Source organism: Peromyscus californicus, unplaced genomic scaffold (assembly GCF_007827085.1).
Source record: "Peromyscus californicus insignis strain IS unplaced genomic scaffold, ASM782708v3 Scaffold_19__1_contigs__length_69161282, whole genome shotgun sequence".
NCBI classification, from domain to species: Eukaryota; Metazoa; Chordata; class Mammalia; order Rodentia; family Cricetidae; genus Peromyscus; species Peromyscus californicus.
This window is the reverse complement of record NW_026294491.1, coordinates 31,719,850-31,742,548: the sequence shown is the minus strand read 5'-3', so window position 1 is coordinate 31,742,548 and position 22,699 is coordinate 31,719,850.

The window sequence follows — 22,699 nt, the reverse complement described above, 5'->3', positions numbered from 1 at the left end:
GGAAGGGAAGGATGTTCACCAGCAAGGCTCTTGGCTTCTTTGGAGGGAATTGAGCACAAGATCACAAAATAACCAGGGAAAGGAGACAACAAGTAGTTTGAAGGATTTGTTAAAAAAAAAAAAAAAAAGGGCAGAAGGAACCCCACTGATATCACGGAAATGGAGTAGTACCCTGTCATAGAAAGGATTCAGCAGGGTAAACTGAGGGCTTTATGTTTATTTGATTAACTCTCCCTACAGTTGTCTGAGCTAGGGTAAATCTCCTCTCTGACTTTTCCTACTAAGGAGGGGTGCACCTTGAAATAAGAGGAAAAGAAAGCAGAGGTATCAGTAACCTCAGATGGGAATTCGGCTTAGGACTCTGTACAGACCCACAAAATTAGATCAGTGCTTAGGCTGATATTCTTGAACGTCTGAGAAGAAAGATTATTCCTAAGGTAAGTTGGATCAAGTTCCCTGTTAATCTGATTACCTCTGAACACATAACTTGTTTCCTGAGGGTGGGTAATAATTGATAACTTCTTGGACCAAAGAGTTACTGAAAAACCATTTGGAGGCTAAAAAGAATGTGGTATATGTTCTAAATTAGGGCTTTAAATTTAACTGAATGCCAACTTTGTTCACATCCTTCATGGTCTCCTTCATGTTCTTTCCAATGATTCCTATGAAAAATCTTAATGTCCCCATTATTTGAACAGGAAGAGAAGACAAAAGTCTCTTTCAAATGGAGGAGCGACTCATGAACAGTAAGTGTTCCAAGGAAGACACCCACTGCAAACACAAAATGTCTTTATGATGGAAACAAGGGGAGAGCTGGAACTCAAGGTAGTAATGTTCACGTGCTAGCCCATTATCTTATATGAAGATGGAATTAATTTCCAGAAATATGCCCAAATGCCGAATTCCCTAATTACTCCAAAAAGCTTATACTTAAAACAGCGCTCTATGCACCATAAAAGAACATTGCAAGGCTTGTCCCGTTCTGTTTGTTCACCATTTGTAGCTGAAAAGTCCTTTTCTCTGACAATTCTTATAATATTGTTTTGTTATATTTGTTATTACTTGAAATTGATTAAGGAAAAGTTGGAGAGCCATATAAACTTGAAGGATAAATGGGAATAAATGTCCCCACACACTCTAAACTTCAGCTGCTGAAGATGAAGGTCATAACCCCATAGACTGTAACTGAGGGGTGGGGGGTTCATGAATATTCTGGCAACAGGAAAGAGTTCTCGAACATATACAAACTTAAACTTCATTCAAAAAGCAAACGCAAAATGAATCTGAAATGTGTCTGGCAGTGTTCAGCTGCACCGAAACCTTGGTGTAGAACACACAGTTGGGCATACTTTGCACCATACACGCCAGCGCTCCACTCAGCACCCACAATAGCTGCCTGAAACACCTGGGCTCAGCGGCCAGATTATTATATGCTACAAATTGGAGTGTTTTCCTGTACATACAGAATTTTCAACTCTTGTATAGATATGATGGTTCAATTATGGAAAACAGATTTTCAATACGTTTCTACTATCATTCCTCAGCATGCATATCACATTAGTACGTCTTTGGGCTGTATTGTGTTAGAATGTTTGATTTTTAAAATTACTGCTTGAGCTATTGGCTTGTGTTGCATCAAAATAAAAATCAATGAATTTTGGCTTTGGATTGGGACAGAATTTCCAAAATGACCCAAAGCATGCCTCTGCCATACTTTACTATGTGTCTATGAGAAGCAGCACTAATCCTCAGAATTGACAATCATAAAAACCAGAGTAGCCACATCAGAGAGTGCTGGGTTTGATTGAGAGGTCCTGCCTCAATGGATAAAGTAGAAAAGTCAGCCAGCAGGATTAGTGACATCAACCTCAGGCCTTTCCAGGCATGTGCACACACATTTACATGCACCACACACACACTACACACACACACACACACACACACACACACACGCCCCCATACATGAAAACATGGATATACATACATGTAAACCTCACATGCGTAGAAATAGAAAAAGAAAGCAAAAACCCTTTTAAGCCAGAGCACTTCCTTCTAATTATTAGTTTCTCTCCTTCATCTCTCACTATTTAAAGGTGCATGAGATGAGAAAATGTATGGATCTCCTTCACCACTGCCCAGTCCCTAAGGGAAGAGACAAGACCCACATTTGGATTCTTCAATGATTCCATTCAGTTGTTCCATGGAAAAGCCTGAATGACTTCTCTGTTTCCATTTCCAAGTGTTTGGAATGGTGCATTTTAAAAAGAAGGGACAACCCAACAAAATAAATTATTATTCTAACCTTGCATTAGAAGCATGACACAAGTTCTTAAAGAATTGTTTGTGTAGTAAAGGGATAATAAAATTGGATGTGTGGAAGAAAGGCATACAGCCGGGAGGCCCTGTTGCTGGGTGTGCTGAACAATAGGCTCCCTCTGAGGATTCTCGCTTACAGCCCTGCCTCTGCCATCAGCTCACTCTATGCCTTTGGGTAAGTCACTTAACCTTTCTGGGTCTCAGTTTCCTCGTGGGCAAAATGGTGGCTATTATAATAACCCTCTTACAGGTATTTTGTTGAATAACAATGATTACAAATGAATGCAAGCCATCCTGTGTGTATTAAGAATGACATACAAGTGGTAAGAAATCGCATAAGCTCTGTAGTTCACAATACTTTTCCAGAAATGACAGAAACGTGCTACAAGCATGAATGATAACAAGAATTAGGGGCCACCAGGCAAATTAGAATGAAGAGAATGCTTAAGGAAGAATTGATGCAGGCGTCAGGCAAAAAATGGTGATATGGGAAAGAAGAGCCTAGCCTTTATTTGTTTCCCATTTAAATTACTGTCAGAAATGATATGTACCGAAGTCCATGATATAGTCAATATTCATCGAAAGTTCTTGTAGAAATACTGGGTAGGTTTTGCACATTTTTCCATTTGTACAGTAGGCAGAAAATATAGAAATAACATTTTATACAAAAAAAAAAAGTGGAATGTCTTACTCGGCATTTATGACACATCTTGCTCCGTGACCAAGGACAGTTTCACAAGTAGTTTTTAACAGTGTGAGAGGACCTGTTAATAGTCAACTAAATGCATTCTATAATGTTTTACTTTAGTGCAGGCCTACAGTGATCAAAGTCTTTATTTTTACTGTATAAGGGGAATCTAGGGAATATTTGATGTGCAACAACTTACAATTTTGTATCCAACTTTACATTTGAAGCATCAAAATGTTCAGATTTAAAGTAGATTACAAGAGTTATATAAAATAATGTATTTCATATGTAATCTTAGAAATGAAGAAAGTGGCAGAACATATTGTGTTTATGGCAATATGATACCTTTCCTAGACTACACATGAACAGGCATAGCCCACATATAGGCAGAAGTGCCACCAATTATTAAAGATAAAAAGTTGAGTTGAGGAGAAAGTCTGTTCACATGAACATGTAGTTGTCAAGTAATCAATACAGTTACCCAACTCAAATATGAAAAAGTGCTTACTCGGTAACAAACAAACATTAAAATGTCCTGCAGGACACATCAGGTGGTGGGGTGACTACCCTGATATTTCTAGAGAAGCAATCAGAAGACACTATCCAGGGCCATGAAATGGCCAGTCAATCTGCTTGCAGGAGTGTGGCTTTAAAAAAAAAATCATTACTGGGACTGGAAAGATGGCTCCGCAGGTAAACAGTTGCTCTTCCAGAAAATTCAGGTTAGGTTCCCAGCACCTACATCAGTCAGCTCCCAACCAACTGTAACCCTGGGGCATTGAGCATCCTCTGCTCTCCATGCTCACCTGCATGCTCATGGTACATACAAACTCAGGCAGTAAAGGTAACCACTGATCTTTGCTTGACAAAATGGTCCTTCAGGTCCTCTGCTTTGCAGAGGAAACTTCCACACATTCTACAGGACACAGACAGAAGTGATTGAGAAACTCTACACCTGTGGGCTGAAGACAGACGCCCCAACTTTACAGAGGAAGTTTGGATGACTGTCCAGGCTGCCAGCTGTCTCTGTCTACTCTAGCAAGATTCCCGAAAGTTGCTTGCCTCCTTCTCCCATTTCTCAGGTAATATTATATCCTTCTGAGGTGTTCGATATAGTTGCAGACTAGATAGTTATAATTTCCTTAGTTATGATAAAAGATAAGTTAGATTTGAAACCTTAGACTCACAAATATAAGACAGATAGGATATCTTCTTCAATTTTGCCAAATACTAATAGACTAGATATTATAAACAGACTAGATATTGTAACTGTAATTCTTGCTTGATAATTGTTTTATTATATGTAATTTTACTATGTTAAAGTTAAAACCTTCCTTTTTGAAAAAAAGAAAAGGGGAAGTGCTGTGGATATTGATTGCTCTGTATCCTGTGAATGTATTGCTCTGATTTGGTTGATAAATAAAATGCTGATTGGCCAGTAGCCAGGCAGAAAGTATAGTATAGGCAGCACAAGCAGAGAAGAAAATTCTGAAAATAGGAAGGCTGAGTCAGGAGACACTGCCAGCCACTGCCATGAGAAGTAAGATGTAAAGTACCGGTAAGCCACAAGCCACGTCACAACTTATAGATTAATAAAACTGGGTTAATTTAAGACAGAAGCCTGCCATGCTCATATAGTTTATAAGTAATATAAGACTCTGTGTGTTTACTTGGGTCTGAGCAACTTGGGCTTGAGTGGGACTGGAGATAACTTCAACTACAGCACACCACACACACACACACACACACACACACACACACACACACATTACATATAAATTTAAAACAATAAATCTTTTTTTAAAGTCTCAGGTGAAAAGAATCATGAGCGGATTTTTTTTTTAAATATCATTACTGTACCAAAAGATATAACTGTAACAATAATTACCATAGACTTGACTATTGTGTTGACCAGACGGAAGCAGCTCTAAATGTGCCTCGGTGCAGCAATTAGTTAAATAAAGTAGGGCTCATAAAGACAATACCACGAGATACAACTAAGGGGGAAAAATGCTGTGGCACTGAGAAACAGTTGCTGAAGGCATAATTAAAGCATGCTACACACAAAAGGAGCCAATGAAGTGAGTAGGCTTCTATTTGGGAGAGTGTCAGGCAAGCTAGACTATTTCTTTTTTTTTTTGTTTTTTTTGTTTTTTTTTGTTGTTGTTGTTGTTTGCTTTTACTAAAACTCACAAGTATTCATGGCTTCTGATAATAGAGGGCGCAGGCTCACTCAGATTCCTCTTTGGGAACAATTCATCCCCCAAACCCTCACCCGGTGACCAGAAGTGAGACAGTCACCCTCTCAAACACTGCGGGTCACCTTAGCAGAGGCAGAGAGCTGAGGGCTGCTCTCTCAACGCAGTAAACTGTTGTCACTGTCCCATGGAGTCTTTGAAATGGCTGCATACGAACTAATTCCAGAGACGGTGTCCAAATAACAATAGAAGTGAAAGAATAGAGAACACCTCAATTTTATATTGATTTCACACTGAAGTGAGGGCTCTTTAATATCATAGATTAAAGAAAGTACATTTCATCTAATTGTTTTTCTTTTTTCAGTGTGCTACTTAGAATGTTTTAAAGCACACACTTGGTTCATATTTGTGCAGTGTGAGCCAAAGTGTTCCAGAGTGTACTATGCTAGCAACTGTGCACTGTACCTGATCAGTTAGACTAGTTACATGGTATTCTTCAAATACACATGCTCTCTCTCTCTCTCTCTCTCTCTCTCTCTCTCTCTCTCTCTCTCTCTCTCTCTCACACACACACACACACACACACACATACACATACACACACATACACACACATACACACACATGAGAGAGAAAGAGGAGAGAGGGAGGGAGGAAGAAAGGAAGAAAGAGAGAAAGAGAGAGAGAGGGAGGGAGGAAGAAAGGAAGAGAGAGAGAAAGAGAGAGAAAGAACAGAGAAATGCAATCCTGCAATTCTGCAATCCAGCAATTAGCCCAGAAAGCAGCCAACTGGAAATGGCTGGTGAGAGGTCCTAATAAATGCCCCAGAAAAAGAAAGTATGGAGGAGACTAAATGAAAGAGGAACATGGTTTGAAGAGGACATATAATCTGCTCAAAAAGCCGAAGATCTAAGGATTTCAGCTAAACACACAATTAAGCAAAGTTATATATACTGACCTGGTTGTATTTATGTATATATGGGGAGATATATATATGTATATACATACAAATATATGTGTGTAACATTTTTTTAAAAAGAGGGCATGAGTATGAAAGAGGACCATGAGGGGTATACAGGGAGAGGGGGCATGGATTGGGGAAGTAGAAGGGAGAAATGATGTAATTATAATCTCAAAATATAAAAGAAATAATTTCTAAAAATGAAAAGTAGGTGCTTAAGCTTGCATTATAGCAGCTGATGGAGAAACATGTCACATGTGTTAAAAATGTTCAAGCAGAGAAACAGAGAGGAGCCAATGGCAGGGGGTGGGGAGAGGGGGGTACTAGACACACCCACAGAATACATAGCGGAACATTTGAGAAAGCCAACTTCACTTTGCTATTGAACTGCTTCTGATCTGGGCAACTTCAAGTTCCGGAGTGAGAAGTAGCAGGGTCTTCTTGATTGATGGGTGGATATTTTCTTCCTTGGGGAAGCTGAGAGGTTGACAAGCCTATGTGGGAGAGCATACCTGTCCATCCATATTGACAAACACAGAATTGTACGCTCCAAAAGCTTTGCCATCACTATTGCTACATGACGGAATCCTTTGTGGTTTTAAAATGCCTTCTCTTTACTTATCTTTGCTTGAGATCATTTAGAAGGCACAGATAATGCCATGCCCATTGCCCAGGGTCAGAAACAGCTCGTGACCATACTGATTTCAAGTGCAGGAAGGCGAGTTAGCAGTGTGTCCTCTAGACGTGCTAGCTGAGTGACCAGTATGAGTGGCTTAATCTCTCTCATCTTTCCTTAATCCACCTGTAAAGAGGGGGAGGACTGGTGTCCCCTCACAGGTTTTATGTAAAAACTAGTAGCTAGCATACGTAAAGAAGTAAGAACTTAAAGAGACCTTCCCGTGTTCTCAATTATTACTGAACTCGGGCTCTCCAGCTGTTTTCAAGTTTTAAATGAAGACCCAGCTCACTGAAGGTCCACCCCAATCTCCAGCTGGTGTGAAGACACATAGCATCTTCTTTATCTCACTCCACCCTCATCCATTTCCTTTACAGAGAACAGATTTCCCTCATGCCCTCCGCCTAAACCATTGATTTGTTGGGAGAAAAATACAAAGGCTTTCACATTCTCACAGCTCTGTCTCTTAAATTAACACTCCACTTTTGAATGTAAGAAAGCAAACTACCGCTCAGTGTTTTAGAAGTGAATAAAACATTTTAAAATGAGAATGGCTTTGACAAGTTCCCGTGAATGAGACAGGAGAATATGAAATTCTCCATGTGACTGTGTGCCTTTTACATGGTTTTGCCAACTTCCAAATGAATAGACAATTTCACTTCATTCCCTTCAAATTTACAAATTAATATTTTTTAAGAGATGGAGTTAATAAGCAGGTGAGTTAAAACATAGTAAAACCCGTAAAGGTTCCCTCCGGCGAAGCTCCTCATTTTGCCATATAAAACTTAAGAGTCGTAATAAAAACAGCAGTATCGTGCAAGCCTATATTTGTATTTCTCAGTTCAACTGCTTTTTATTTTCAAATTGTAGACAACAAAGACACGCCTGAGTGAAGTTTCCTAAGAGCTAAATAATCCAACATCTACCCAAAATGCTGAGTGAAACTGTATTTCTGCAAATAAATAAATAGCACACCTCTGATGCAGATATTCGGGCTGTTTCAACCTTGGGCTTGGAAAGATGTGTCTGAGCTGGTCTCATTAATCACGGACACCTGGTGATTTAATACACTGGAGCTTCAGCTGCCCTAATTCTATGAATATTTTAAGAAAATAGCTGTAAGCTCAGACAGCCAAAAAGTACCACTGCTATGCAAAAGAGATGTCTCCACAGCCACAGAGGCCAGGAAAGGATGGATCCCCAAGGAGCTGAGTCTTCTGGATCCCCAAAGTGAGACTGAGAAGTGACAGAAGTCATGTGTTGAAAGTGCATTTAAAATAAAATAGAGCATCTTGGGACCAGCCATTTTATTACTTTGTATTTTTAAAAAGTAAATTTTCGGATCAAATTGTTTGGTTCTTTGCCTCTCTGCCCCTCCACCCCACCCCACCCCACCCCACCCCACCCCACCCCACCCCACCCCACCTCACCCATGTGTGGTCTTTTAGAAGTTCCATTGAGGCAGAATACACATGATGGCAGCAAATGCAGATTTTAAGGGATCTTATCCCCAAGATTCTAAATTTGTGTCTTGTGGGAGATCAAGATCATTTAGAAGCTGAAGAGTCTGTGATTTGAAGTAAGATCCTCATTGAGATATGATTGCTTCATGGTGTTAGCTCTGGCCAGGGTGATTTCTGTCCTTTCTATGTTTTCCTTCAGCTGTAAGAAAGCTGTTTATGCAGATGTGAAATTGTTGCTACTGGGGAATCTTCTCAACCATGTAAGGTTGCAATGTTAAACTCCCATTCAAGATCAAAACCCCATAGATTCACAACCTGCAGACATCTGAAACTCACACTTCAACATCTGCGTGGCTGCCGTCTTCCACTTCCATCTTTATCTTGCTTTCTCAGATCTCAGAAGAGGGGAGAGGCTGGACTTGAAGTGAGTACAGTTCTACAATGACACTAAATATTAACCAAGTGTTTACCATATGTTTGTTCTAGTAATTGTCTGTGGTTAAGAGTTCTTGCTGCTCTTTCAAGGAGTTTGGTTCCAGCACCCACGTTCCCCAGCTCATAACCTCCTGTATCTCCAGTTCCATGAGATCTGGCATCCTCTTTTGGCCTATATGAGCACCAGTATACATGGCGCGCACGCGCACACACACACACACACACACACACACACACACACACACACACACACAAATAAATCTTAAATAAAACCTTTATTTCCTATAATCTATCTCATCGAGATCGCCCAAAACACCTTTCATATGTAATATATAAATACGTCCCAAGTAAATGAGTTTACATGTATTTGTGCACTATTACCTTAGATCTTTCGGAATGGCTTCATGTCTTGCGCTCATGCACCACCATGTTAAGAAGATTGTAAACTACTACAAGTTCAGACCCTTGTATCTATAGACAGCTCAGTTTCTTCTCTGATCAGCTTCATAATTCCTTCAGCTATGCTTCCAGGCCTCTGAACTCGGAGGTAAATAAAGTCAGTGGGAGGTATCAAGGGGAGAGTGGGTAAGACTTCAGGCTGCTGTGACAGGCGGCATTTGTTGTCTGAATAAGGAAAAGGAATTAGGAGTTACATTTGAAAAACGGCACTCCTTACCCATCTTCTGGTCACCCTTAAGCGTCTCCCTCTCTTCTGATGCTTGTCCTGGGCCAGCCTCAGTCACTGCAGTATCTCCTGGAATCCTGTCCATTTACTGCAGAATTCAGATCAAGATCCAGCCAAGGCTTCCCTGTTGAACCATCACTGCATTTTCAAAGACCACAGTCATTTCCACTGGATGCCAGGAATCTCTCCCTCGTACAGTTTCTCTGAGCCATAAGCATCCGGCAAATGAGAACAGATGAGAAGTAGCATTTTCATGGTTTTCTTGGAGTGGTTACTTCTAAATCCCACAGCTCTTCATGCACTCAGATGAGTAGCTTTTGTTCAAATGACCAAATGCCTGTGGCATATTCAGAAAAGTAAGTCGAGTTGCTGCATTTTGTTCTGTTTTCTGGATGTGAAATAAAACCAAGTAACAATGACCACCCCCTGGATCTTGGGACCAAATAGACAAAATGTAATAGGAACCTACAGTTGAAGTATGGTTGTCTTCTGCAGAAGTTGAGCATCCACATATTTGAGAGGTAGTTTTAAGCATTCGCTGTGTCCACACCAGGAACTGTTGATACAAAGGTGTTTTTTTTTTTCTGCTTTTGTTTGTTTGTTTGTGTTTTTTGATGTCACTAAACTTCATAAGCTCACAGGTTCACAGTATTGATAAGTATAAAAAGAGAGGTGTGGCTATTTAAACAGCACATTTGCATTTTACAACAAAAACTCTGATGTATGAATATTTATTCTTGAGCACACAGGAAAGGGGGGCATCAACTCCACTGGACAAGGGGTGCTGATCTGGGAACCCTAAGGATTCTGGAAGAAAAAAAACACTCTCTTTCAGATATTTTACTACTAGTTGCTTGTCAGAATCATTCATTCATCAACCTTCATACTAAGATAATTATGAAGGCAAAACATAACTCGTTCTTCCACCAGGGTAATAAGTTACAGTGAATAAGCTGCAGAGCCACATAAAGCCAGGGGCACCCCTCTTTAACCACTAAATGATGTTGCCTCTCAGTCTAATAAATAATAGCATTCTGTTCCAGCTAAGCTTATTACACAATAGAGTCACCAAGAGAACTATTAAATTTAAAAAAGCATTTTTCTTCCATAAAGTCTCTAAATAAAATAATAGAGTGTGCATTTTTATTGCCAAAACCTTGACTAATGATTTCCTGAATCTTCAAGGAATTATCTAAACCATGCGGGATTATTTTTTCTCTCTCCTTTTAATTGGTAAATATTGCTAAGACGCTGAGAAGTAACAGCTATTTTGTGTTGTCTTCCTTAGAATCCGGGGGGTTCCTGGGCTAACTAATCCCCCAAATGAATGACTAAAACATCCTCCATAGATGTGAGAAAAAATGATCCTGGGGAAGTATGCTGGGGATACAGGGTGAAATCCTAGAGATGGTCCCCTTTAGATTTCTGTACAAAGAGCAAGGTCTTTTAAATCAAAGAAACAGTACATACGGTTAGGGTTCTTTAGTCCACTCGAATTAAGATTTTGTTCAAAGTGCCATATAGTAGGAAAAATGATGGGGAGTTTTGCTTTGTACGACTTCTAAAACTAGTTTTCTAAAACTAGTTTTCTCCTTCCTAAAACAATGATTAAATATCATTTAACAACGTATTAAATGTCAAGCCAATGAGATTATTCAGCTGGGAAAGGGGCTCCCAGCACCAGGTGGGGAAATGCAATTCTATCCCCAGGACTCATACGAAGACGGAAAGAGAGAACCAACTCCCCAAATTGTCCTCTGACCTCTACATCCAATCATAGTGATTTTTTTGAAAAAAATGACCGTCAATACCCAATCTTAGGCAAACTAGGGCCCGGAGGAATGAGCCAGGCCAAGGAAGAGAGGTCTGAGTCATATCGGCATGGTGGGGACCAGAGCTGTATGTGTGACAAGGGTTCTAAGGGTTCATATCTCATGGCAGAGGAAGCAGGGTCGGAGATTCCACATGAGAGTTTCTGCCCCAGAAAGTAATAGGGATGTGTCTCCAGAAGACAGAAAACATGGCTGCTTGGAAGCTGAAGAAATGTGTGCCCTACCTTGGAGTCAGATGATGGGAGAGGAGTATTGAACAACATTGCTGTTAAAAGTAAGAGTAGACCACAGCAGAGGACAGGCTTAACAACCCAACCTGGGCCGCAATGGGATGGAGCTGGCCTCACCTGGGGCCTGTCTGCTTAGTCAACTGAAGCAGAATGGGAACTGCAGCTACACACTGGTCCTCAGCAAGGGCCACTAGCCAACTGTGAAAATGTGATCAAGACCTGCGCCTCACCACCCTTCCGAATCTGCCAGCAGAAGGCTGGCTGGCTAATGGTCCAAGCATGCCTTCCATCCCTTGTCGGCAATCTGTGTAGGTGATCACTGAACTGTTGTACATGAGTGAATCCGAACTCCCCATTCCACTCTCCAGAATTTCAAATACAGCCTTCATCCCAAAGGCCATGTGGTTCCTGCAAGAAATTCCAGAATTCCTTCCACAGGCGAGCAGCAATTCTGTGCTCATGAACTCTGTCCAAATCAGCCTTAATCTACCCCGTACCCACCCATAAGGAGGCTGGTGATTCCAGATCATTATATAGACAGCTCATCTCATCTCCCTTGTCTGACAACTTTGGAACTTTGTCCACAATTCTCACACACACACACACACACACACACACACACACACACACACACACACACCACACACCACACACATGCACACACTTCAAAAAAAATCACTCCGTTTAAGTTTTTTTAAAAAAAATCCTGCTTATTCTAAATTTACCTGAATTTTCAAAACAGTCTATAGCTGAAAAACTCCAGCAGTGACTGGTAGGAACTGGGCTTCCTAGTGTTGTGCCAAGAGAGATGGGCCCAGATGGGAATCCCACAGTGCCCTTTACACTAGGCTTCAGTATTTCCATTTCAACTCTGGTAAATACAGGGCTGTGCACGGAAAATTAATGGGAATATTTTCAAACCTTCGGAAAACTTAGGATTTTGTATTTGGCAGGAGGGCTGAGAGGGCGGTTCGAATTAAAAAAAAAAAATGCTCAAACTGTTCTTTGAGCCTGAGCTTGAGTCCAATTTCCTCTGTGCTTTTTTTTCTTCACACTGGAGCTAGCAAAGTTGCATTTTTCACCGCTAACAAGTCTTCCCTTATTCTATGGAATGTTTAATTCGCTCTTTCAAAGAAAGTATGATTTGTTCCATTTTTCCATGCGCAATCTCTATGCTATTTACAGACAAAGATAAGAATCAGGGAGGATTCATGTGCCAGCAGCACGAATTCCAGACCGCAGGAGAAATCAGAGTCCTAAACCCCAGCTCCGAAGCGCCTGGGCGCTGATTGAGTGTGTAGCCTCGCGGCTCTCTCATCAGATGCACCGAAGCACTGTGTGCTAACTGGGGCGATTATCCCAAGCAGCCACCGAATCAAAGCGCAGCCTAAACCCAAATCAAGGAGACTGTGCGGCACAGCGTCGCAACTTCTGGAGGATTTGCTGAACAAAGCAACCAAAAACTTAAAAAAAGAAAAACGGGGGAAAAGGAAAAAAAAAAAAGCAGTTGTTAATGTTATACCTAGCAGTGACAGTGCACTTTTCAAGAACAGCCTGCCACCACTCAGCAAAGGACAGGTGACAAAATTAGTCCCCGTTGATGGTACGGATGACATTCAACTAAGACCAAGACAAACAATGGAATTACCTGGAACTAGGGGTAGCTGCTAGCCTGGCATGCACAAGACTGGGTATATTCCCAGCACTGTAGAAACAAACGCTACAAGTCTTAAGCTCAGACGAGAACCAAGTGACAAACAAGTAAACTAGGAGGAAACTCAGCCAATGCGACTAAACCATCGTTCTTCCTGTAACCCTGTGTGCGTCAGCTCTCCTTTCTTCTCGCTCTCCACCTCTCAGCTGCGGGTTGTTTCAGAGCTTTTTCGCCCTTGTGAATGATACGTTTTCTATTCCGGTCTGTTCTCAGCTGTCTGGCCCAGCACAGGAGCTTGCAGAAAGAACTCTTTCCTACAGGCCAGCCCACTCCCCATCCACTTTCCACTCTGAGCATGCATTGCCCTAATCAGCTCTGCATAACACGGAGGAAAAAAACTGCTTCTCAGTTTTCCAGACAAGCATGTTAATTGCCATTACACTCACAGGCAGCAGGAAGGACTCTGGTTTTTATTCTGCCCAGGACACCTGCCTCAATGCCACAAACACTTACAGCCCCAGCTCACAGGACAAGTGCAAGGCCCCTCCACTCCAAAGAGGACACATTCTTCCAGGACTTAAATACACACGTACAGAACATGTAGTCTTTTAAAGTATGCCACTACACTAGTACACATTTGTTAATATATTAACCTTACAGAGGAAGAACAAATGAAAAAGGTGACTAGAAAAATATTAGTTAGGGTGTCTGAACTGGAGAAACTCTACCTAACAGAGGCCAGCATCCCTGAAGTCAGTCGCTTTAACTCATACTTACCTGACTCCTCCCTGGTGCCATGAGCAGGAACAAATGTCTTTCGCTCATTCCTCACACATCAAGAACAAAGTCTTAGCTGTACCACTTTCACGTGCCCAGAGTTGGTGCCCAGTGGTGAAAGGTGATGATAAGACCTTGCCAAACAAAAAATATGGCAGCAAGTATGTGACGCGGGATATTTTTAAAAATAAATTAGGGGGTTGGGGATTTAGCTCAGTACTAGGCAAGCGCAAGGCCCTGGGTTCAGGCCTCAGCTCCAAAAAATAAAAAATAAATTAAAAAAAATAAATTAGAAGATGCCATCTTGGACACAGATGTAGGCCAGAGTTGCTACTGGGATGTCTGGAGTAGGGAAAGGTCAGATTGCTAAGAAGGGAACAGTCTTTAAATGGACCCCTGTACATCATCCAGCAGTTGGCCAAGGTACAAGGAATTGGAAACTCTCCCACACTCTTGAAGAGAATATGAATCAGGCCACTCACTGTATAGCATACTGGCCGCATGGAAGAAGATTCTGAGCAATGTTCTCATCCTTTGCCCTAATTATTATACTTCTTGGAATGTATCCCAAGGAAATTATCAGGGAAGCAAACAAAGAATTATGTACGAGGATGCTCACTGCAGTGCTATTTCTAATAGCAAAAAAAATTGTCACTGCCTAATTAACCAGCAATAGCAAGTGAACGGTAGCAAATCCTTAGAGCAGAGTGCTTTCAGCCTCTCAAAACCATGTGTTCAAAGGATGCCAAGTGGCTTGGGGAAATGCTGACCAGATAATGGTACAGGCAGGCCATAGCACATTAAATACAATGTGACCAGGTTTGTAAATACATGTGCTCATGACAGTGTAGATGTAAAAATCACAAGAAAGAAATTACCATGATTGGGTTTACTGAAGGCCAAAAGAGGGGAGAAAAACAGACTTACTTTATCCGGTCAACAAAATAATTGACATGGCAGATAGTGTTTTGATCTGTATTTTAGCAATGAGTTACCCAGAGTAAATCACTCAGCTGATAATTTAGGTAGGCAATGTTTGGTCCCAGGCAACTTTGTTCTGTGTAAAACTACGCACCATGGTTCTCTGTGGGTTATTTTTCCCTCATATTATTTTTGTATTTTTTCAATAAACATCTTACTTTTATGACCACATTTTAAAAGGTTTTTAATGGTGTGCAGAATGAGAGTAATTGACATAATTATTGAAATTAAACTATTATATTCTTACTGAACTGAATGGGATATTTTTGATTTGTTAAAAGGGGAATGTGGTTTTATGTACATGTTTTAGCAATTCACTTTTTAAAGAGTGTGAAAATGTACTAGTTGCTTTTGCCTTTTTAAATTTTGGCGTGTGTGTGTGTGTGTGTGTGTGTGTGTGTGTGTGTGTGTTTAATATGGCATTTTTTCCACAGCAGAGGAGAAATACTGATAACAGAGATATATTTTTAAAAAATAAGTTAAAATACAACAATATCTTTTTGGCTTTTTAGGCTTCCCCAGTCATCCTAACAGGGGTAAACTGCACAGCGGAGTTAGGCAGAGGCAGAAACTGAATGGTAAGAGAAAAAGATCTAAAATAGCCGGTGACATGAGGTGATTAGACGTAAATGAAGAACCGATCTCGTCATCACTCACAGCGGAGCCATAACTGAAGAGGAGGTGGGTAGCGTGGATGGACAGTGGGACGCCTGGCTGAAGATGAATGTGTTTCTCCACACTGGATTGACCCAGCTCCAGTGGGATTAAGTTACCAATAGCTGTCCATGGGGTCGTCTTGCTCTGCCTAGGTGCCTGGGAAGACAAGAAGAAACCCCTCGAGTGCAGGTTGTCCACAGCTCTTGTTGCCCAGGGAGGAGGGCTGGGCAGCAGTAAGAGGTGCAAACAGCAGCTGCTGATGCCCTGTGCCATTACATCTCCTCTGCAGGACTCCAGCTGCAGGAACCTTAGCCTTTTCAAGCATTCTAGCTCTTGGATAAATCGAGGAAGTTGAGATTCCTCATCCTTTGGCAGAGACTGACATTACAGCTGCCAGATGTGCCTAGGTTTGCAGATTCCTTAGCTCTTGACAGTGGCCAGTGTTGCAGCTCCTGGGCCTGGACTAGATGATACCCTTGGCCCTAAAGACCTGACAGCTCTCTGGAAGTCTTCTAGAACCCAGGTCGACATGTCCTCTTCTATGGCTCTTTCCATCTGTTTTGTCCTTCAGCCTTAGCTCTATCCCCTCCCTGTTCCAACAATCTTCCTTATTCCTGCCCTGACTAGGGCTGTTCCATTTCCCTCTGTCGCTATGGCCACTAGCACAGATGCTGCCGTTCTGGGTAAGCTCCGCTTGCTCTCTTACTATTACTGATGCTGCCATGGCTGCCGGTCTTCAGGCTCCACCTCTTCTTCATCTGTCAGTACAATACTGGCAGCCACTCTGCTGTTTCTACAGTGCTGCCTGTCATGGCTCAGCTCTGCCTCCTCTGCCACAGTGGAGCAGCTGGCCAGTCCCCCCCCCCCACTTCGGTGGATCCATGCCAGCTGTTCAATCATCATTCTGATGTGATGGCTACTGCTTCTGACCCTGCTGCCATGTCTCCACCATCTCTGCTGTTTGTTCCTTTGTGTTACCAACACACCCCATGGTACTAAAAAATAGGTAAAGACAAGTAGAAGCCACTAAAAAGGAACTTGTTATTATGACCCCTGGGAAGGAAGCACGGGTGGGTATCCCTCGGGTGACTCACGGAGTGAGCCTAAGAGTCTGCTTCTGTACCCAGAGCAGGGGTGTCTGCACAAGTTACAGTGCTCATGTGGCAAATCAGTGTTTTCATGTTTGCACCCATCACATCATTGTCTCCAGTACCAATCATGGCAGTCTCTGGGGAGGCCATCAGATAAAGTGTTCCCCCTATGGCCTACGTGGAAATGGTTGTAGGGCCATCAAGAGTTCACTGATAGCAAGAAGTCTGGCAAAAATAAACTCTTTGAAGACATCCTGAGGTTGTGATTTCTGGAGCTGGAGTAGTTGACTGCCGTTGTGAATTCTCATGGGATCTGTGGAGTGCTCAGCACAGCCAATGAAGACATGAGGGTAGCTAGGTAGTTTAGCTATCTCTTTGACAGTCTTTTTCTTAGGAGCCTGAGTCCAACAGTTGCTCATCATTCCCCCAGCCCCCGATGTCCTTGCTAACTTACAGTCAAATGAGCATCAGAAGGAGTACTTCCAGTTAAAACTTAAAAGAATCCATCACTAGCCCTAATAGTGTTTTTTAACAGATTCTAACATTGCTTTAATGATGCTTGATACCCACATGGCAATTCACGGGTGACGTAGGTCATCCTCATTTGTCTGTGTGGGCTACAAAGACTGTGGCAGACAAATGAAATAAGCATATCCAGATCCTCTAGATTCTAGAGCAGTGGTTCTCAAACTTCCTAACACCATGACCCTTTAATACAGTTCCTCATATTGTGGTGACCCTCCAACCGTAAAATTATTTTGACTACTACTTTGTAACTGTAATTTTGCTACTGTTATGAATCGTAATGTAAATATCTGGTATGCAGGATGTCTGATATGAGATCCCTGTGAAAGGGTTGTCCCACTCCCAAAAGGGGTCGAGACCCATAGGTTGAGAACCACTGTTCTGAAGTCTAGACGGTGCATCCTGGTCATCTGGTTTTGGCAGTCAAGGAAGCAACATCCCTTTTACAAGAGTGGTAACACTACTCTTGAGGACTTCTTCCTGCTAAATGACCTAAGCCCCTTCCTGCCTCTTAATACCATCATTTTAGGAATAAAAGTTTCAACATAGGCATTCTGGGGGGGGGGGGGGGGTGTCATAAATTCTTGGGTTAAAAGGGGGGTTATAGGAGATTTCTTTCCGTGTGTATGTGTGTGTATGTGTGTGTGTGTGTGTGTGTGTGTGTGTGTGTGTGTGTGTGTGTGTGTACACATTTGCACATTCAGGTGCACATGCAGAGGTCAGACATGCTGCTATTCTCTGGAGACAGGGTCTCTCAGTGTATCCACAGATCACCATTTTTCAGCTAAGCTGGCTGAACTACGGGGGTTTGCAGGCTCACACAGCTACACAGCCATGCTCAGCTTTTACTTTCCTAGATTCTGGGAATCCAAACTCAGGTTTATGCTTGTACAGGAAGTATTCTTATCCAGTGAGGCATCTCCCCCACCTAATGTTTTTCTTCTTTATGCTCACAATATTTTCTAATTTTTCTTAGAAAATAAAGTATTTGTAAACCCTCTGAGGACTCACTTTCAACATCATAGCTGTATGTCCGCCATAGTTGCCCAGCCCCAGTACACGATCATTTCCTATCATTCCTATTGACTCCCAGCCTAATGTTCCACACATGAGTGAACTGTGGAATTGGTGCCTTCATCCCTGGTCTAAGACCAGCACTTGAGCATCCTTGTTTTTCTTCTCTGATCTTTGCACCCTCGGTGATCTACCTCAACACTCAAACTGACCTCTGTCTAGTTAATGAATCTTGACCATATCTCAGGAATGCTAATCCACCTCTGGACTTTCCTCCCTGCTTCCTTTGAAATGCTGGCATTTCTGTCTTTTCTAGTCCCATGTCGCATTATACACAGGGATCTGTGTGAATGTGACTTTCTTAGGCCCAAACCTAAATGGCTGCAACTCCCTTCTTTGTATTTCTCCATTCACCAGCTCTCCCAGTTACCTGCCAGTCCACATCACCTAGTATCTGCAATATAGTCAGCATTCAACAAATATTTACTAAAATAGATTTAAATACATATACCCTCGGGGCACAATGAGAACTTTTCTTATTTTATCTTTTTCTTCAGCTTTACCAAGGGGCTTATGTGGGGGAGGTGTGACCTCCATATGAAAACGAACATGAAATAAAGTCTCATTAGAGAAAGGCATAGCCCAGCCATGTTATGAATTTGAAGGAGAAGATTTTCATTCTCTGTTTCTAATCTGTAGCATCTGCCCACTGTGGGACAAAAGATTCTCCCTCATGGCCTAGCAAAGGGCAAGCAAGGTAAGATATGTGTGTTCAGGCTGCTTCAGTACAGAGAAAAGTGTGGGAGGTAGAAAAAAATGAGTGTGGTAGAGGCAAAGAGGCTTGGTGCTAAATCTTCTCCCTAGTATGCATCAGACTCTGGAGACACTCAGCACCAACGCAAAAACCAACAGACAAGATACTAAGAGTCAGAAGGCACCTGCAGCATTTTAAGAAACAACCAAGTCACCTAGGAAACAGAAGTGAACACTACAGATCTAATCTCCAAGTTAAGACATAGGACGAGGGCATGGGACACACACATGGGCCAATATCTCCCTGGGAGTACAGTCAGCAGCTCAGGAGAGAATGATGTCTTCCTGGATCCAGAATCAAATCTTGACCAGGACATGTTAACCAGAATTTCTGGCAAAGAATTTAAATCCAAATTCTTAGATTTAATTCCCCAATGATTACTTCCTGGTCCGGTTTCCCCATAGTCAGAAACGATGTCGCCTGTAGACCCTGACCTCACTGAAAGTTCAGATGGAGAAGTTCCATAGAACAAGCCTAATTCTTTGTCTACCACTTTAGGCATTCAGGAGTGAAACCCTAGCAGTAATATCTTACATTGCAGCTGGTACAGGGAGGTCCACAAAACCACACTAACATTTTCCTAGAAAGCCAGTTTTAATATGGGACAATTTAACATATTCATCATTGCATATTCACACTCATGTAAAGTGATGCTCCTGAGTAACCAAAGTTGAAAATGTTAATATAAACATTATGCCTCTTTTAATTGCAATAGACACATTCCTAAGTAATTTAATTCCAACAAGACCCTTTACCAATAAACAAAAAACACATTTTTGGCGGCTTCCCTATACAGCACAAAGTAAATATTTTCCACAGCGAAGACTAGAAAGCCTCCTTGATCCTTCTGTGTTTTGAGGCCAGTGTTGTAGATATGAACTCTGGTTCAAGCCCAACCAATCACATAGTCATTGTAAAAACATGTAGAAAGTGGGGAAAGCTTTTGGTCTTTGGTACTTCTAGGTTTGTGGGCCAGACATGGAAGGCACAAGAAAGCTCAAGCTACCAAGGTTTGTCTAAACAGTGACCTCAGATCATGTGTGTTATGTTGAAGGAAGAAGGGCTCAGCTCATGGTCATGAATGCAAATTCTGTGTTTTAATGTGTCCCCAAAAGTCATGTATTAAAAATTTAAGCCGGGCGGTGGTGGCGCACGCCTTTAATCCCAGCACTCGGGAGGCAGAGCCAGGCGGATCTCTGTGAGTTCGAGGCCAGCCTGGGCTACCAAGTGAGTTCCAGGAAAGGCGCAAAGCTACACAGAGAAACCCTGTCTCGAAAAACCAAAAAAAAAAAAAAAATTTAATCCCCAATCACCAGTGTTAGAAGCTAAAGACTTATAAGATGAGACTGAGTCAGGAAGGATCTAGCCTTCTCAAATGGATTGATGTAATCTTAAGGGTGAGTTAGCTAGAAAAATAAGTTTAGGCCTTGTTTATATTCTAGCTTTTTTCCTTTCTTGCCTTTCTGCCCACACTCATCAGATGACACAGTACTGAGGGCCTCACTCAAAACAAGCAGCATACTCTCAGACTTCCCAGCCACTTCCAGAACCCAAGGCAAAAGAACATACATTTTTTACAAGCTACTTACTCTGTGGCACTCAATCACAGCAGCAGAAAATGGTCTAAGACCACATATCGCTGAAGCAACCAGCTCCACTCTATCCATGCTGAACCCAGAAAAGCCTGCCCCAGAGCAAGTTAGCTGGCCAGTACCATCATCACTGGGAATCACCAAGCCCAGGGTGGAGCAACTGGAGTTCATTTGGATGGCTCAAATACTGTGCAAGTTTATAGGAATGTGGTTTTATGCGACAGTTGGATAATCTGCTGTAACATAAGGTTGGGTTCCCATCTAGAAATCAGAAGAACGTCTTTTTGTCAGCTCTAGAGTGTTCGACATCTTTACACCGGATTTGCTCTCAAAAGCTGAAGATCATTTCTATCATTTCTCTGCATCTGTGCTCCAGTTTAGACTTTTGTTCAATAATTCGTCACCAGACAGTGACCATAAAGTTAGCTTCTTCTTTTCTAGCCTTGAGAATATCATGGAATTTATCTATATCAGACACCTGTCCAAACTGCTAAGTTTATAGAGGACAGACACCTTGAAAAGCATCAATTTTATCAGCATTTCTAATGTAGTATTTGCACTCAATACCCGGCTTTATTCTCACAATACACATGTAATTTAAGTGTTTGGTTTTGCTTATCTGTTTGGATTTGACTACAAAAGCAACTATAGTATTTCATTTCTCAGAAAGAACAGGGGAAAATACCAAACTGCACTACTCAAATCAGAGTGACTCAACACTTAGGTCACATTTGAAGATCAACTTCTAATCACCCTCATTACCAAGTGTTAACTTTGGGAAGTTGATGTGGCCAGGTTCTCCTTTAAAATGCTTATTAGGATGGTTCTATCCATGGTAGGTGGTCATCCTCAATGTTATATTCATGCTGATGCATTGAGTTGCACTGTATACATATCAGGTTTTCAACATGTTTCTCTAAACTTTGGTGAAAAAATAGCAAAAGCTATGAACATTCTTAAGAGACTTAAAATCCCATCATTTATGAAACTAATCAAAGAGTGAGCAAGCTAGTATTTATTCACTTACCAAGGTTAAAAAAAATACTATACAGGTGAATGGAGACATAGATAACACCAGGGCTGAGTCTATGGTCTTATGAAGACAAACAAAGCTTCATGTAGGACTTGTGGTGGATTACCCTCAAGACTCTTTCATTTCTTTATGGTTTCCATGAGAGATTTTGTGCTTACTCAGAAGGGATTTTGTGATCAGGCAAAATCGAATTTAATTCTTCCAAAGTTCAGTTTTGGATATTAATATGACAAGACACCTGCACTGGAAATCTCAGAGCTTGTACCACGTGGCCAATCCAACTCAGAAGTACGAACTTGCACTTTGTCACAGGATGCACTCCCAAATAAATCCAGCACTCAGCTTGTGTCCTCAGCTGAGCTCCTCAGGCACTGGACTCCCAGATCTGATCAACAGAGACAGCTGTGCCATGGTGCAGAGTGTCCCGGGCACTGAGTGCATGTTTAGAAGGTTTGCAGGGGACCAGTCATAAGGTCATAATCCAAAGAACAGAGAACCATAAAGAGGAGATCAGCCTAGACTCCAGAAGAGACACAAAATTGATAGAAACTCATTATAAAGAAAATAAATATAAAGATGACTTAGATCTTAAACAGCCCCCAAAGTCAGTGCTGTAAAGACTTATTGAACAGCCTGTGACATCTTTGAGAGATATTGGGATGTTTAAGATGTGAGACCTAGGAGATAGAAGTTAGATAATTGGGATATACCTTTAGAAGGAGGTGATGGATGCCAGGCCTCTATTCTCTTGCCTTGTTTCCACCATTTGTTCTGCCTCACCACAGGTTCTAAGAAAACAGAGTCAAGCTACCATGGACCATGGAGAAAACCATTGAAAGTGTGAGACAGAGTCAACTTCCCTTCCTCTTAAGTTGATTTTCTAAACTATTTTGTCCCAGAGTCAAAAGCTAACACTAAATGGACTGCCTCAAGGTATGGAACCTCACAGTGCCATGAGGTACCTTCATGATGAGAAAAGTCAACACAGTAAGAGGAGAGGTCAGTGCAGCTGGAAGTTTCTCTGGTCCTACTCGACCCTGTGGTCCGGTGTTTCTCTGGTCCTGCCCAACACTGAGG